This window comes from Scyliorhinus canicula, chromosome 12 (genome assembly GCF_902713615.1).
Source record: "Scyliorhinus canicula chromosome 12, sScyCan1.1, whole genome shotgun sequence".
NCBI lineage: Eukaryota > Metazoa > Chordata > Chondrichthyes > Carcharhiniformes > Scyliorhinidae > Scyliorhinus > Scyliorhinus canicula.
This window is the reverse complement of record NC_052157.1, coordinates 158,636,223-158,652,286: the sequence shown is the minus strand read 5'-3', so window position 1 is coordinate 158,652,286 and position 16,064 is coordinate 158,636,223. Positions and strand designations below refer to the sequence as shown.

The window sequence follows — 16,064 nt, the reverse complement described above, 5'->3', positions numbered from 1 at the left end:
ACGATGCATAAAAGTGTTTGGCACAGGGAGTATAAACCACCAGGAGTTCATGGGTTAATTTCTACTTATTGAGGAACCTGCGCAAAGAGCCTGGAAAGGAGAGGGTTAAAGCAACATGAATGGTGAACTTGGTAAATGGGATGCGGGGGGAACTTTGGGGAGAAGTAGAATAAACAATCTCTAATGGTTTAACAGTTCATTTTTAAAATGGTCTCTTTTTTAAGCTCTTGTGGATGACCCAGTGTCGGTCTTGTTACAAAGAGAATCATTTATTGAAATCAGTGACAGCTTCCAGGCATCCGGTCAGAAGGACACACATCCTGTGCTGATCCAATGGACCATTTTTCATGTAGCAAGTGTTTATAATCTACCATTCCGGCTGTGGTTTTAACCCCCTCATGTACAGGACTACTCAACAGCGTAATTAGCACTGAAATGACCGTCTGGTTAGACCATCTGGCCACCTGGAAGACAAAAGATGGATAAAGTACTTCTTCAAACTCTTGCCTGGGGAGAAGAGGGCTGCCAGTTTTAGTTCCTGCAACTGCCTGTTGCTCCTATCCATCTTACAACAATAACTTGCATTTATATAGTGCCCTTTTAACATAGTAAAATGCTCTTCATTGCCCACCTGGGTGGGTCTGCATTTGCCGAGTTCGATTCTTATTTAATTGTATCCAGAGTATCATTTCCAGTGGCTTCTCTTGCAGCTCCCGCACCTTTTCCTCTGGTGTTCCTTATCCTTGACTACATGCTGCCTCTCAACGACATCATCTGAAAACAATTTTCACATATATGTTGACAACACCCAGTCTACCTTGCCACTAACTCCTTCAATTCCTCCACTGTCATTAAATTATCATGATGTGGAGATGCCGGCGTTGGACTGGGGTGAGCACAGTAAGAAGTCTTACAACACCAGGTTAAAGTCCAACAGGTTTGATTCAAACACGAGCTTTCGGAGCGCAGCTCCTTCCTCAGGTGAATTATCAGACTGCATGTGTGACATTCAGCATGCATGACATTTCATTTTCAATATTAGATGAGCACCAATTTTCTCCAATTAAATTTTGGGAAGACCAAAACCATTGCCTTGGTCCCCACAACTGCCTCCATCCCCTCTCCCAGGCAACTGTCTAAACGCTGAATCAGACTGTTTGCAAACTTGGTGCCATATTTGACCTGTGTTGAGCTTCTGATCACGTATCCATACCACCATACGACTGCTTACTTCCAACTCCTTAAAAACATCAGTCTCATCATAGGAAAACCGCTTCATCCCAGAGACCAGTTTTTAAAAAAAATATTATTTATTTCCTCTTTTTTCACATTTTCTCCCAAATTTACACCCAACAATAAACAATAATCAATAACTATTGTAATGTCAATCCCCATATCAATAGCAATGATCCCATCCTCCCACCAAACCCCCAAACATTAGCCTGCATGTTAACATAAACAAATGACAAAGAGGAATCAGGAATCACCCATAGTCACCATTGACACATACAGTCCCCCTCCCCAAAACCCTTCCAGACACCCCCCTAATGTTCGATGTGATCCAATTCTCGAAAGTGCACAATGAATAACGCCCATGAATTGTAGAATCCTTCCATTCTTCCCAGAGACCAATTTAATGAATCTTCGCTGTTTGCCTCCAATGGAAGAATATTTTTTCTTAAATGTGGAGACCAAAACTGCACATAGTACTCTAGATGGGTCTCATCCGACATAAATATTGCCCAATTCCACCCCTACCTTAGCTCTCCTGCTGCTGAAACCCTGACCCGTGCCTTTATTACCTCTCAACTTGGCTATTCCAACACATGCCTGACAGGCCTCTGACATTATACCCTCTGTTTACTTGAGGATCATTCAAAACCCTGCTGCCTGTGTCTTTACTCACACTGTGTCCTGTCCACCCACTTATCACCCCTGTATTCTGATCTACATTGGCTCCAAATTGAGGACTCTCTCTCTCAGCTCCATAATCTGTAACAGTGTTACAAATTACAATTTTCCTGATCAAAACATTAGCTCCTTCTCTGACCTCAGCCCTCACACAACTATCCAAACATCCCAAAGGTTATAAAAACACTCCATGGGATTTCTCGGACAAACAAAGTTTTTTAAAAAATCTGTGACCTCCTGTGAAAGAAAATGTTCCAGTTTTCAGACCCTGCACCACTCCCTATTTCAGGGGCTTGCTGCTGGAACGTTGTCCTGCCTGTTTGAGGTACATCTCCATGACACTTGCTGTTGAAGCCAGTCCAAACTTGTGTAAAACTGGACTCCACAATGACCGAGAGACGCTCTGCAATCAGTTCACTGCGATGCACGTTCAGATTTATTTTTGACAGTCAAGCTTCCACTTATTTCTTCCTCACTGGGAATCTCTGTGATTTTCTTTTTTTTAATATAAATTTAGTGTACCCAATTAATTTTTTTTTCCAATTAAGGGGCAATTTAGCATGTTCAATCCATCTACCCTGCACATCTTTGGGTTGTGGGGGCAAAACCCACGCAAACACGGGGAGAATGCGCAAACTCCACACAGACAGTGACCCAGAGCCGGGATCGAACCTGGGATCTCGGCTCTGTGAGGCAGCAGGGCTAACCCACTGCGCCACCATGCTGCCCCATCTCTGCGATTTTCTGACTGACAATTAACATAGACCTCCTTTTACTGGGGCTGGGTTAGCTGCAGCTCCGGCCAAGAATGTTAAAGTTCATTGAACTGTAAGGTGAAAGCTCAAAGTCCAAAGAGCAAAAATGTAGACAAGGTAAATCAGGGACGAGTAATTAGGTGACACAAAGTTTAGATTTTAAAGTCTGTCAATTTTCGAAGGCAGTGAAAACCTAATAAGGAATTTCAGGATTTTGAATTCCTAGAAATGAATGAATTAGATAGAGAGGTGATGAGTATTCACTCTAACACTTGGAGGATGTAAAGAGGATGAATACTGTATCAATGTTGTAATTAAGGCCCTATTCCATCCCCTCCACTCCTCCACCATTGCCCAGCATAACCCTGAGGGCTGGATTTCACAACCCTCCGCTGGTGTGTGTGCAGGTGGGGGTCTTGTAAAGCACAGCCGATGGCCTGCCTAGTCCCAACCTGTCTCCCATTTTACCAGGGGGTGATAGAAGAAGCTTGGGCCTATTGAGGCTCTTCAAATGGCCAACTAATAGCTACTTAAAGTGTCTCATCCCATCCTACTTGCTTAACCTGTCAATATCCCTCTGTAGACTCCTTGTGTCATCCTCACCACTACCTAGGGTGACACAGTGGTTAGCACTACTGCATCACAGCTCCAGGGACCTGGGTTCAATTCCAACCTCGGGTGACTGCCTCTGTGGAGTTCTCTCCGTTTCTGCCTGAGTTTTCACTGGGTGGCCCGGTTTCCTCCCACAGTCCAAAGATGTGCAGGTTAGGTGGATTGGCCCCGCAAAATTGCCCCTAAGTGCCCAAAAGGTTAGGTGGGGTTCCTTGGTTACAGAGATAGGGTGGAAGTGTGGGGTGCTCTTTCCAAGGGCCGGTGCAGACTCGATGGGCCAAATGGCTTCCTTCTGCACTGTAAGGATTCTATGATTCTAACTTAAAAACAAAAAGGGGCTATCACTTTGCTGGGAATTTGCTATAAGCCCCCAAACAGTCAGCAATAGAAGAGCAGATATGTCAGCAAATCTCAGAGAAGTGTAAAACTAATAGGGCAGTAAAAGTAGGGGATTTCAACTTCCCCAATATTAATCGGGGTAGTCAAGGTGTGTAAAGCTTAAAAGGATGGTTGGAGGATTAAAAGGATAGTTCTTAAGGAGCATCCAGGAGACCTTTTTGAGCTAGCAGATAGAAAGTCCTGCAAGAGAGGGGGCAGTAACATGGCATGGCAGCATGGTAGCACAGTCGTCAGCACTGTTGCTTCACAGCTCCACGGTCCCAGGTTCAATTCCCGGCTTGGGTCACTGTCTGCGGAGTCTGCACGTTCTCCCCGTGTCTGCGTGGGTTTCCTCCAGGGGGCTCCAGTTTCCTCCCACAAGTCCCAAAAGATGTGCTGTTAGGTGAATTGGACATTCTGAATTCTCCCTCTGTGTACCCGAACAGGCGCCGGAATGTGGCGACTGGGGGATTTTCACAGTAACTTCATTGCAGTGTTAATGTAAGCCTACTTGTGACAATAAAGATTATTATAAGTAGTGGACCTAATTTTAGATAATGAAGCCAGACAGGTGATCGACGTGTCAGTGGGTGGCATGGTGTCACAGTGGCTAGCACTGCTGCCTCACAATGTCTGGGACCCGGGTTCTATATGGCCTTGGGTGACGATGTGAAGTTTGTCCATTCTCCCTGTTTGTGTGTGTGGGTTTTCTCTGAGTGCTCCAGTTTCCTTCCACAGTCCAAAGATCTGAAGGTTAGATGGATTAGCCATGCTAAATTGCCCCTTGGTGTTCAGGCATGTGCAGGTTAGGTTACAGGGATAGGGCGGGATGGGTAGGGGAGTGAGCCTAGGTACAGCGCTCTTTCAGAGAGTCAGTGCAAGGGCAGCACGGTAGTGCAGTGGTTAGAACTGCTGCCTCACGGCGCCGAGGTCCCAGGTTCGAATCCCGGCTCTGGGTCACTGTCCGTGTGGAGTTTGCACATTCTCCCCGTGTTTGCATGGGTTTCGCTCCCACAAGCCAAAGGTGTGCAGGGTAGGTGGTTGAACAAGCTAAATTGCCCCTTAATTAGAAAAAAATGAATTGGGTACTCTAAATTTATTTTTGAAAGAGAAGGTTGGTGCAGTCTCACTGGGCAAATGGCATCCTTCTGCACTTTAGGGATTCAGTGATAGTGACCATAACCGGTAAGATTTATGGTAGTTATGGAAAAGGACAATGGAAATAAAGATTCTGAATTTGGGAGAAGGCTGATTTTTAAGATGATAAGACAGGATCTGGCTAAAGTCGGCTGGGAGCAGCTACTTGTAGGAAACTCCACATCGAAACTGGGAGTCATTGAAAAAGGAAATAGAGAGAGTACAAGGCCACATGTTCCCTGAAAGGTAAAGGGTGGGATGAACAAGTCCAGAGAAGCCTGGATGTCATGGGATATACAGGAATGGATAGGGGAAAAAGGGAGGCTTATGGCAGATACAAGAGCAAAACAGTGGAAGCCCCAGAGGAGTATAGAAAATGCAGGGGGGTAGTTATAAAATAAATTAGGAGAGCAGAGAGGGGGAATGAAAAAACACTGGCATGCAAAATAAAGGAAAATCTGAAGGTGTTTTATAAGTATATTACGGGTAAGAGGGCAACCAGGAAAAGAGTAGGGCCCATTAGGGATCGAAGTGCCAAGTTGTGTGTGGACCTGGAAGATTTAGTTGAGGTTTTTTGCATCTGTGGAAAAGGACGATGTAGGTATAGAAATCTGGGAGGAGGACTGATATAATTGAACAGATTAGCATTGGGAGGGAGAAGGTATTACCAAGTCTAACAGCTTTAAAAGTGGATAATTCCCCAGGCCCAGGCGAGGTACATCACAGGCTGCTGTGGAAGGAAAGGGAGGAGATTGCAGGGGCTCTGACACTAATTTTCAAATCCACTTTGGCCACAGGAGTGGTGCCAGAGGACTGGAGGACAGCTAATGTGGTTCCATTATTCAAGAAAGCAAGTAGGGAAAACCCACATAATTACAGACCAGAGAGCCTAACATCAGTGGGAGGGAAATCATTGGAAACATTTCTGAGGAATAGAATTAATCTCCACTGGGAGAGGCAAGGATTAATTGAGGATAGTCAGCATGGTTTGTCAGAGGGAGATCGTGTCTAACAAATTTGTTTGAAATTTTTGGGGAAGATGATTAAGTGGACTTAATATACATGGACTTCAATAAGGCTTTTGACAAGGTTCTGCACGAGAGACTGGTCAAGAAGGTAGGAGCCCAAGGGATCCAGGGCAATTTGGCAAATTGGATCCAAAATGAGCTTAGTGGCAGGAGGCAGAAGGTGGTAGTCGAAGATTGTTTTTGTGATGGAGACCTGTGTCCAGTGGTGTACCGCAGGGATCGGTGCTGGGTCCCCTGCTATTTACAGTATACATTCATGATCTACACATGAAAGTAAGAGGTATGATCAGTAAGTTCACAGATGACACGAAAATGGGTGGTGTGGTAAATAACACAGTGCAGGAGACAAGTGGCTAGCATTGTGGCTTCACAGCGCCAGGGTCCAGGTTCGATTTCCCACTGGGTCACTGTCTGTGGAGTCTGCACGTTCTCCCCGTGTCTGCGTGGGTTTCCTCCGGATGCTCCAGTTTCCTCCTACAGTCCAAAGACATGCAGGTTAGGTGGATTGGCCATGATAAATTGCCCTTCGTGACCAAAATGGTTATGAGGGGTTATTGAGTTACGGGGATAGGGTGGAATTGAGGGTTAAGTGGATCGGTGCAGAATCGATGTGCCGAATGGCCTCCTTCTGCACTGTATGTTCTATGTTCCTTCTATAGCGAGCAAGAAAGCATTAGATTACAGGACGATATAGACAGACTGGTCAGATGGGCAGAACGGTGGCAAATGGAATTTAACCCTGAAAAGTGAGGTGATGCATTTTGGGAAGACAAACAATACAAGGGAATATATAATGAACGGTAGGATCAGAGAGACCTTGGGATGCATGTCCGTTGAACCCTGAAGGCAGCGGGACAGATGGAATACAAGAGCAGGGAGGTTATGATGGAGCTGTATAAAGCGCTGGTTAGGCCACAACTAGAATACTGTGTGCAGTTCTGGTCGCCACACTATAGGATGGATGTGATTACATTAGAGAGGGTGCAGAGGCGATTCACCAGGATGTTGTCTGGGCTGGAGCGTTTCAGAGAGGTTGGTTAGGCTGGAGTTGTTCTCCTTAGAGCAGAGAAGGCTGTAGGAGGACCTGATTGAGGTGTACAGAATTATGAGGGACATAGATAGGGTAGGCAGGAAGAAACTTTCCCCTCAGTAGAGGGGTCGATAACCGGGGGGGGAAATCTTTTCACCAGAGGGTGATGGGAATCTGGAACTCTGCCTGAAAGGGTAGAAGAGGCGGGAACCCTCACAACAATTAAGAAGCATTTAGATAAGCACTTGAAATACCACAGCATACAAGGCTACAGACTAAGTACTGGAAAATATAATTAGATTAAATAGGTGCTTGATGGCCAGCGCAGAGACGATGGGCCGAAGGGCCTGTTTCTGTGCCGTTAAACTCTGTGACACAATGAGTTATAGCTTTGACAGTACCTTCCACATCAAAGAGGCTCACTGATGAGCGGCAAATCTGAGAATCTGTTCAGTTTTTAAAGTAATTGTCCCAGTTCTCCATTTGTGCAGCCTCAGGCCAGCTCTCTGCTCTTAGATGCTGCAGTCTGTACTTCAGAGACACTAAAGATAGAAAAGGGAAGGAGTAAACATTACAGTTGGACCTAAATAACCCAGCACTTTTCAAGAAAGGCCAGTGTGTGAAAAAGAGTGGACAGCATTTTCCTCCACTCGAAGGGGAGAATTGTATCCCATTGATTTGAGGATGCTGCATTCATCACCCTGAGAGCCTGACAGTAATTCACAGTGACAGTATGAGATGATGAGGAAGATCTCTTCTATTCAGAGCTGCCCGAGCTTCCCCTTCACTGACACATCAGGATTTGATGTCATTGTATCGTTTATGCAGCCTGCCGCTCTGTCACTTGTGGGTAGAATGAGTTTGGACCCCTTGGCAAATGGCTCTTTAGACCAATATGTAGAAGTGTTGTGGATATGGAGAGCTACTTTATAAAACAGCGAGGCCTCTGAATAATCATTCGAGGAGAGAGCAGGGGCTTGGTATGGTGGGTTTGTTCATCAGCTCCATCAAGGAAGTTGTGTTGCTGACCTATCAACATCACCTATAAAAAGCATATTAAGCTAAAGAAACGAGCACTGTTCCTAAATTACAGGTCAGTTTATCACAAAGCATTTTGGGCTTCACATTGACATATTTTGAGCCCTGGCTACTCTTAATTCAAGTTATTATTTTATTTAGTCATTTTTTTAGTTTTTAAAAAAATGTTTAAATAAATTTAGAGTACCCTATTATTTTTTTCCCTTTAAGGGGCAATATAGCGTGGCCAATCCACCTAACCCGCACATCTTTGGGTTGTGGGGGTGAAACCCACGCAGACATGGGGAGAATATGCAAACTCCACTCTGACAGTGACCCAGGGCAAGGATCGAACCTGGGTCCTCAGCGTCATAGGCATCACCGCTGCGCCACCGTGCCACCCATTTTGTTTGTTAATCCTAAATTCCCCCCCCTCTCTGTTGTATAGTTTACATTGTTTAATTCAAATTACAATGTGTCTCCTGCCAACGCAAGATGACCGTGAAAGATGGCCACCAATATCTACACATGTGCACTTGTCCACTCGTACAGAAAACCAATTACATCATTTGCAGGAGGCACAGTGCCATTTGGATTACAACCTCCATATATGACATTTATAGCTCTGGAGCTTCTTCCAGGTGACAGGCTCAGATTAAGGGGAACAGGCTCCAGGTCAGGAGATTCAGGAACTGCAGAGAGGCCACAGGTTCAAACTGCAAGAGATCCTGGAGCTCCAAAGCTGAGATATGGAAGTTTAATCCAGAATTGTGATGGATCCAGAGTATTCCGTCCTTCCCCATCCTGATCCCTGGCTCCATTCCTCTCCTCAGCATCTCCGATTTGAAGAAGGTGAGATATTTTTAATCACCGTCTTTAATAGCTATTTCATAAGCATCTCTGCTCCTGGCTGCTGCCTACTCCATCACAGTTCTCCCTGTGTCTATGTGGGGTTCCTCCGGGTGCTCCGATTTCCTCCCACAAGCCCCAAAAGACGTGCAGTTAGGCAATTTGGACATTCTGAATTTTCCCTCAGTGTACCCGAACAGGCGCCGGAGTGTGGCGACTAGGGAATTTTCACAGTAACTTCATTGCAGTGTTGATGGAAGCCTACTTGTGACAATAAAGATTATTATTATTAAACAGTACAACTACACATGCATGGCATTGGCAGCAAGAACAGCCTTCAAATTATTGAATTATTTTTAAAATTTAGTTCAACAGAAGTAGATGAGTGTAATTCAAGTCTGCAGTCAGCCAAAGATTGCTGAGGTAAGCTGTGCCAGAATCCATCTTCAGAAGAATTGCATTTATATAGCACCTGACAACCTCCGGGTGTTAAAAAGCACTGGACAGTCAATGAAGTACTTTTAAATCGTAGTCATTGTTGTAATGTAGGAAATAAAGAGCCAGTTAGTATGCAGTGAACTCGCAAAAGAAACAATGTGATAATGACCAGATAATCTTTTTATTGTGATGTTGTTTGAGATATGAATATTCGCCACTGGGTAGCACTCCCCTGCCCTCCTTCAAAATGGAATGGTGGAATCTTTTACAACCACCTTAGAGGGTAGATGGGATTGCGGTCTAACACCTTATCAGAAAGCAGCGCCTTTAACAGTGCACCAATCCCCCAGTGTCGCATTGGAGTGTCGTCACATATAGACCTTCAACCCACAACCTGAACTCAGAGATACGAGCGTTGCCAATTGAATACTGCTTTACTGTAATCATAACTAACGTGGAGCCAAGAATAAGAGTCGAGTGACCAGTGGACAATCTGGGAACTCATTTTAAATGTAATTTTCTTGTTTAAGGGCTGACGGGTCGGTTAGCTGTGTGATCAATACCCCTATCCCGGAGTTTGTCACAAAAACCCAGAGGATGCTAATTGATTTCTTCTGGGACAAACGGCTGCACTGGATTGCTGCTGAGGTTATGAATCTCCTGTTTAGGAAGGGCGATCAGACGCTGGTGTGCCATTGCACCCAGGTGGTGACCTTCCGCCTTCAGACACTGCAACTATACCTTTAAATTGAGCCCCCTCCCAGATGCCCTGGCAACACATTTCTTCCACCAGGCAAACAAACTGAATTACGTGCAGCTTATGTTTATTGACCTGAGGGTTCTCCATGGCTTCTTGTAGGCCTTACCTGTCTTTTACCAGGACCTGATCAAAGTCTGGAACATGGCCACCTCACGCTGGAGATCTCTCTATGTTGACCCGGCAATTGTCCAAAAGGACATACTTCCCTGGGAGAATTGCACTGCACTGGGATCCATCTGACAAAGCAGTTTAAATCATTGACTTTGCCTGGTTCCACCAATTTTTAGTTGTTCTGAAAGAGTTAGGAGAAATAAAAGTATGTCTAACTTCAGAGACACCCCCAACCCACAGAACAAACTCACACTGCCCCCCCAACTAACCCCCCCCCCCCCCAATTAATCTGACCTGACTGAGCCTGACCCCACACCAGCCTGATCACTCACCCTGACTCACACTACCCAGCTCCCTCACCCAATGTCCGATCCCAATGTTCAATTCACTTACCTTCTCCCTGGCCTGTCATTTCCTTTTTTATATATAAATTTAAAGTGCCCAATTTTTTTCCCAATTAAGGGGCAATTTAGCTTGGCCAATCCATCTACCCTGCACATCTTTGGGTTGTGGGGACGAAACCCACGCAAACACGGGGAGAATGTGCAACCTCTACACGGACAGTGACCCAGAGCTGGGATCGAACCCGGGTCCTCGGCGCCGTGAGGCAGCAGCGCTAACCACTGCACCACCGTGCTGCCCCCTGGCCTGTTATTTCCAATGGGACATTTAAATTCACTTATTTAGCTCAGCTTATGCTGTCTTGGCCTCCTTTACTCCACCACTTTGCCACTGAAGCCTGGGACGCGGGTCGCTGCCGGAATCTCACCCCGCCTGAGTCAGGACTGTCGGGTGAGACCGGCGCTTTCACATTTTAATGCATTTTAGTGATTGCTGCTCCAAGGAAGATATGGCCCAAAGTTTTGTCGTAACTCTCATTTTTGAAGGGAGGCACTGTTATTATGCTGGTGTACATCTGTTTTTTTTTAATATAAAGTAAGCACTTTCAGCTGATCTGCCCTTGTCTGTACCACTCTGTCTTTAATCATTCAAATAACTTGCCAATCTAGTTAAGAACTGACCTGAGAACCAACCTCAGGATAGAGATTGCAAAATGTGATATTGATATTGATTCTGACAGCTTTTGCTCATTTTTGGTTGGACTTTGTATATTTTTGGCTGTTGAAAAGAACATTTTATCCATCCCAGTGTTGTATTACGTTTTAATTTCTTAAATTAGCCTTCTCTTTGTGATAAATGTTGGTGAAGTTGTCCCTCAGCCCTCCATTACTGAAGTCTTATGGGTTTTTTTTTGCTGTGCCCCCACTGATGGAACCATCAATTCACCAGACACGTGTTTCCGATCTGAATCTAGGCTTTAATCGACTTACTTCAGAGCCAGTCTGTTACCAGTTGATGAACTCTTAGTGAACTCAGGCTGACTCTGGACAAGGGTATTTATACATCAGCACTAGGGGGAGGAGTCATGGGCGGAGCCAAGGGTGGAGCCCAGTACAAGTTCCTGAGTACTCCCAGAGCTACTCCCCCTAGTGGTTGGATAACGCTACTACGCTTACAAAGACAGTGTGAATTATCATATCATATATATTACATTCACCACACCCACATCACCTGAGAATTGGTTCCAAACAACCCAAACTGGTTTTGTTTCTGATTTTTACTGATAGCTCGCCCTGTTAGTCTCGGCTAGATTCAAATTCCAACCCCAACGAAAGAGATGGAGAGCATTGATCGCACTGTGAAGCCACTGCCCTTGTATTGAATTTGAAATGTACCTCAGACATTCTTTCAGGTGCTGTATTGCTAATCACTGCAATTTGTGGTTTTAGTGATTTGCATCCTGGAGTGTACCTGTAACTTTTATTAGGTTGTGGCTGTCACTGGCATTTTCTGCCGATTCCTTTTTCTTCTTAGAAGGTAGTGAGCCTTCTTCCCAGATCGCTGGTGTGGAACTGGAGCCGCATATAGGCCTATCCTTGTAGGACACCTCTGTGAAGGAGATTAGTAAACTAGTTGCATGGGTTTTCATCACCATCTCTGCTGATTCCATGGTGCCTTTTACTGATGGGAGTTTTTTGTTTTGGATTTATTGTTGAACTGTCATAGCGGAATCACCTTCCATGTGATTTGTCCAGTAACATATTTTTTTTTTTTTTATAAATTTAGATTACCCAATTATTTTTTCTATTAAGGGGCAATTTAGCGTGGCCAATCCACCTACTCTGCACATTTTTCGGGTTGTGGGGGCGAAACCCACGCAGACACGGGGAGAATGTGCAAACTCCACACAGACTTGTCCAGTAACATAACCATTCCACAAGCATACTGGCCAGTATCCAGCAACGTGAGGTGGAACGGTGACGCAGTGGTTAGTACTGCTGCCTCACAGCTCCAGGGACCCAGGCTGAATTCCAGCCTTGGGTGACTGTGTGGAGTTCGCATTTTCTCCCCGTGTCTATGTGGGTTTCCTGCCCTTAGTGTCCAAAAAGGTTGGGTGGGGTTACGGGGATAGGGTGGGAGTGTGGGCTTAAGTAGGGTGCTCTTTCCAAGGGCCGGTGCACACTCGATGGATCGAATGGCCTCCTTCTTCACTGTAAATCCTATGATTCTATGGATCACCCCTGGAAATGGCAACCCTGCTGCCCAGGCAACCTGGTGGACTTGGTCCACATTGAAGTTTATGTAGTCTGTTCCCTGGGATATAGAGCATCCGTGATGACGTAGATGCACCTGTGTACAGAGGTCTGGGAGGTCCCAGTCAGCCCCCACTTGGCATCTGAAAAGTGCCCGTGGCTTAGAGAATCAGGGCGACTGTCACCTTGATGGCCACCGGGAGTGGGTGGGTCCTCCCCCATGCCCCTGCAATTCCAGGTGCACCATAATCCGGCAGGGACGACGCACGGTCTCCCTGCTCAGCTTCAGTCATCGACAACATGCTCAGTCCGGCAGGTCCTCGACTGACACGTTCTGCCAATATACACGGGGTCTGATGCGGCACCTCCTTCCCACCTCCTTCTCGGCCTGTTGGACGGTTGGCTCTCCATCCTCACAACCTGGCCTCTGTTCCTCTGGGACTGGCTCCTGTTTGGCAGGGTCCTCCCCCAGCTGCTCCTGTTTGTGCAGTCTCAGTGCATCCGCAGGGGCCGCTGAGGCCAGGCAGATGCCAACCATTCCTGGCTGAACTCCAAAATCCATTATCTGCAGGGGGTTAAGGGCAGACATGTTAGCATGGTGAGTACACCCGTGCCCATTTAGGTCCACGGGTTACATGGGGCTGGTTAAGCTCACTCGGCTAAATCGTTGGCTTTTAAAGCAGACTAAGCAGGCCAGCAGCACGGTTCGATTCCCGTACCAGCCTCCACGGCCAGGCGCCGGAATGTGGCGACTAGGGGCTTTTCACAGTAACTTCATTGAAGCCTACTCGTGACAATAAGCGATTTTCATTTCATTTTTTCATTTACATGGTGGCCCTGGCTGGCACTGCAGCCCCTGCTCCTGCATGTCCCCCACTCCGGCCATTCCACCTGACACTCTGCCTTCCATACCGCACCCTTGGCCCTGGCACTGGGGTGCCTCCATCCCTTCCATGCATCCCTGCCTGCAGGGGTACTGTTGGCAGGCGCTACCCATGCCAGCGATTCACGCTGCAGCGTCCGTCCTGCGCCCTCCTGTAGGGTCTACTGTGGGTATCCTCCTTGGATAGGAAGTATGATAACCCTCCAGCAGGGTGAGACTTGGTTGCGGCGTGGGTGGGGGAAGCACCATGTGCCACCAAATAGGTCTATGCTTGGTGGCATGCGTGCGGGCAGGGCCCGCAGATGGGCTGGGTGAGTGAGGTGGGTACCTGTTGGGACTGTGGCTGCGGTGGGTGTGCTGTGGGTCCTCTGTGCGACGCACAGTGTGTGCCTACCTTTCCAGGGACAGGATGAATGGGGGCAGGGGTGCAGCAGGCAAGGAGGCTTGGTGACGGCTGGTGGTCAAGCAAAGTGGGATAGCTGATAATGCCACTGATGGGGCATCTACTCTGAGTGGGCAGTGTGCCATGGTGGGTGGCAAAGGCCACCGTGCATGCGTCTACTGTTCGGGGTGTGCTCTGCTCATCCCCTGCTCCCCCGGCAGTGGAGCTGTGCCACGGGTGGGTGCATTGAGGAGTGCAAGCACCTGGTGGGCCACTGACTGCGTGGGGTTCACCCATACAGCTGGTGGCGCTGGGCACATTTACGGGACACAGTGGGCATCCGACGGAGTGCACAGCCAGATGGCTGCCTTTCAGACTGTGGCAATTGTGGTCTGTACCCAGACACCCCTCTCCCGAGGAGGACATGCCAGTCCCATGGTGTGTATGTTTGTCTATTACTGGATGGAGAGTCCCTCCCATACATCTTTTTTAAAATAAAATTTAGAGTACTCAATTCATATTTCCAATTAAGGGGCAATTTAGCGTGGCCAATCCACCCACCCTGCACATCTTTTGGGTTGTGGGGGTGAAACCCACGCAGACAGGGGGAGAATGTGCAAACTCCACACCGACAGTGACCCAGAGCCGGGATCGAACCTGGGACCTTGGCCCCGTGAAGCTGCAGTGCTAACCACTGCGCCACCGTGCTGCCCTCCCGTACTGCTTTAACAACCTGCTTCAACGAACTGCAGAACATATCTCATGGACTGGAACAAGTTAATAAAAATACACCACATTAACAAATGGATTTCCTCCTTGACATGACCGACTTCTTCCCCACATGTAACCGACTGCCATTTGTCCCTTTTTACTCTGTTTACAAACCCAGTGAGAGGGAGGCTGCCCTTCTAACTCCATCTCTAAGCAGTCATTCACCTGTAGATTTACCAATTAAACCAAGCCCCTCCGCTCCACCACCTACTGATCTCCGGATAAATAAAGAACTTTCTGGATTCATCAAAACCTCTGTTGTCTGTATCCCAACAGGCACAAAGTCCCATTTACCCATCGCCCCTGTGCTCACTGATCCACAGGGGCTCATAGTCCAGCAATGCATTTTAAAATTTTCCTCCTTCTTTTCAAATCCTCCATGACCTCACCCCTCCCTATCTCTGTAACCTCTGCACTTAGACTAAAATCTTTGCTTTTCTCTAATTGTGACCTCTTGTGCACTCCGATTTGAATCACTCCATCATTAAAGGCTATGATTTCAGATGCATAGATTCTAAACTCTGGAGTTCCCTCTCCAAACCTAACTGCCTCACACGCCTTTAAGAAGTTCGTTAAAAACCTCTTTCTTCCAAGTATTTCCTGATGAGACTCGGTGTCAAATTTTGTTTGTTACCTATGAAGTGCCTTCGATCTTTTAATTACATTAAAAGCACTATTTAAATGCAAGTTGTTGTTGGTAAGTTTGGGATGACGCTCTGTGAAACAGAAGCTGAGCTGTGACATTGCACAAACTGGCCTGTCTGTCTTTAAACTACTCCTGCGGCTGGACTGCAGCGGGTTCAAGAAGGCAGCTCACCACCACCTTCTCAAGGGCATTTAGGGATGGGCAATACATGTTTTCCTAGCCAGCGACGCCCACATCCTATGAGTGAATAAAAAAACTTCAATGCTGGCAGCCTGTGCCATTTTTTAAAAATGCCCTGTAAGGATGCATATTCTTTGAAAATACAACTCACTCCTAAATCCTTGTTGTTGCTCAGCTGATAGCATTTCCTGGTCTGTATTTTCCCTGCCTCCTATCGGTCGGTCGGTCCCTTCAGGTCCACTTGGAGAGTTGCACCTGGAGACCTGGCAGAGATCCGTAAAGCACCATCTGCGGGAAAGGTCAGTCAGCTGAAGCTGGGAGTTGAGCCAATCTGTGGTTTAGAGTGTTGGCACACTGTGCCATCTGGCTGTTCACTGGCAAGTGTTCTCCACCATAAATATCAGTAATGATGTAGGTCTCAATTCAGCCGAGATTGATGGATGAAAATCTCCTCCTCTACTGGCCCTAAAGTATTTACATAAGGACTTACAGGGAGAAGATATGGGGACAAATAGCATAAATATGTCCTGTGTCCCCATGAGGTTAGGGGTAGAGGGATGATTCAATTGAGGTATTTTAAAT

General features: G+C 46.7%; 1 protein-coding gene across 3 annotated transcripts in view; it reads left to right on the top strand.

Moving 5' to 3' along the window:
* bcas3 (BCAS3 microtubule associated cell migration factor) overlaps window positions 1–16,064 on the top strand; it is a 1,085,633-nt gene that overhangs the window by 1,049,977 nt on the left and 19,592 nt on the right. The window lies entirely within an intron of this gene.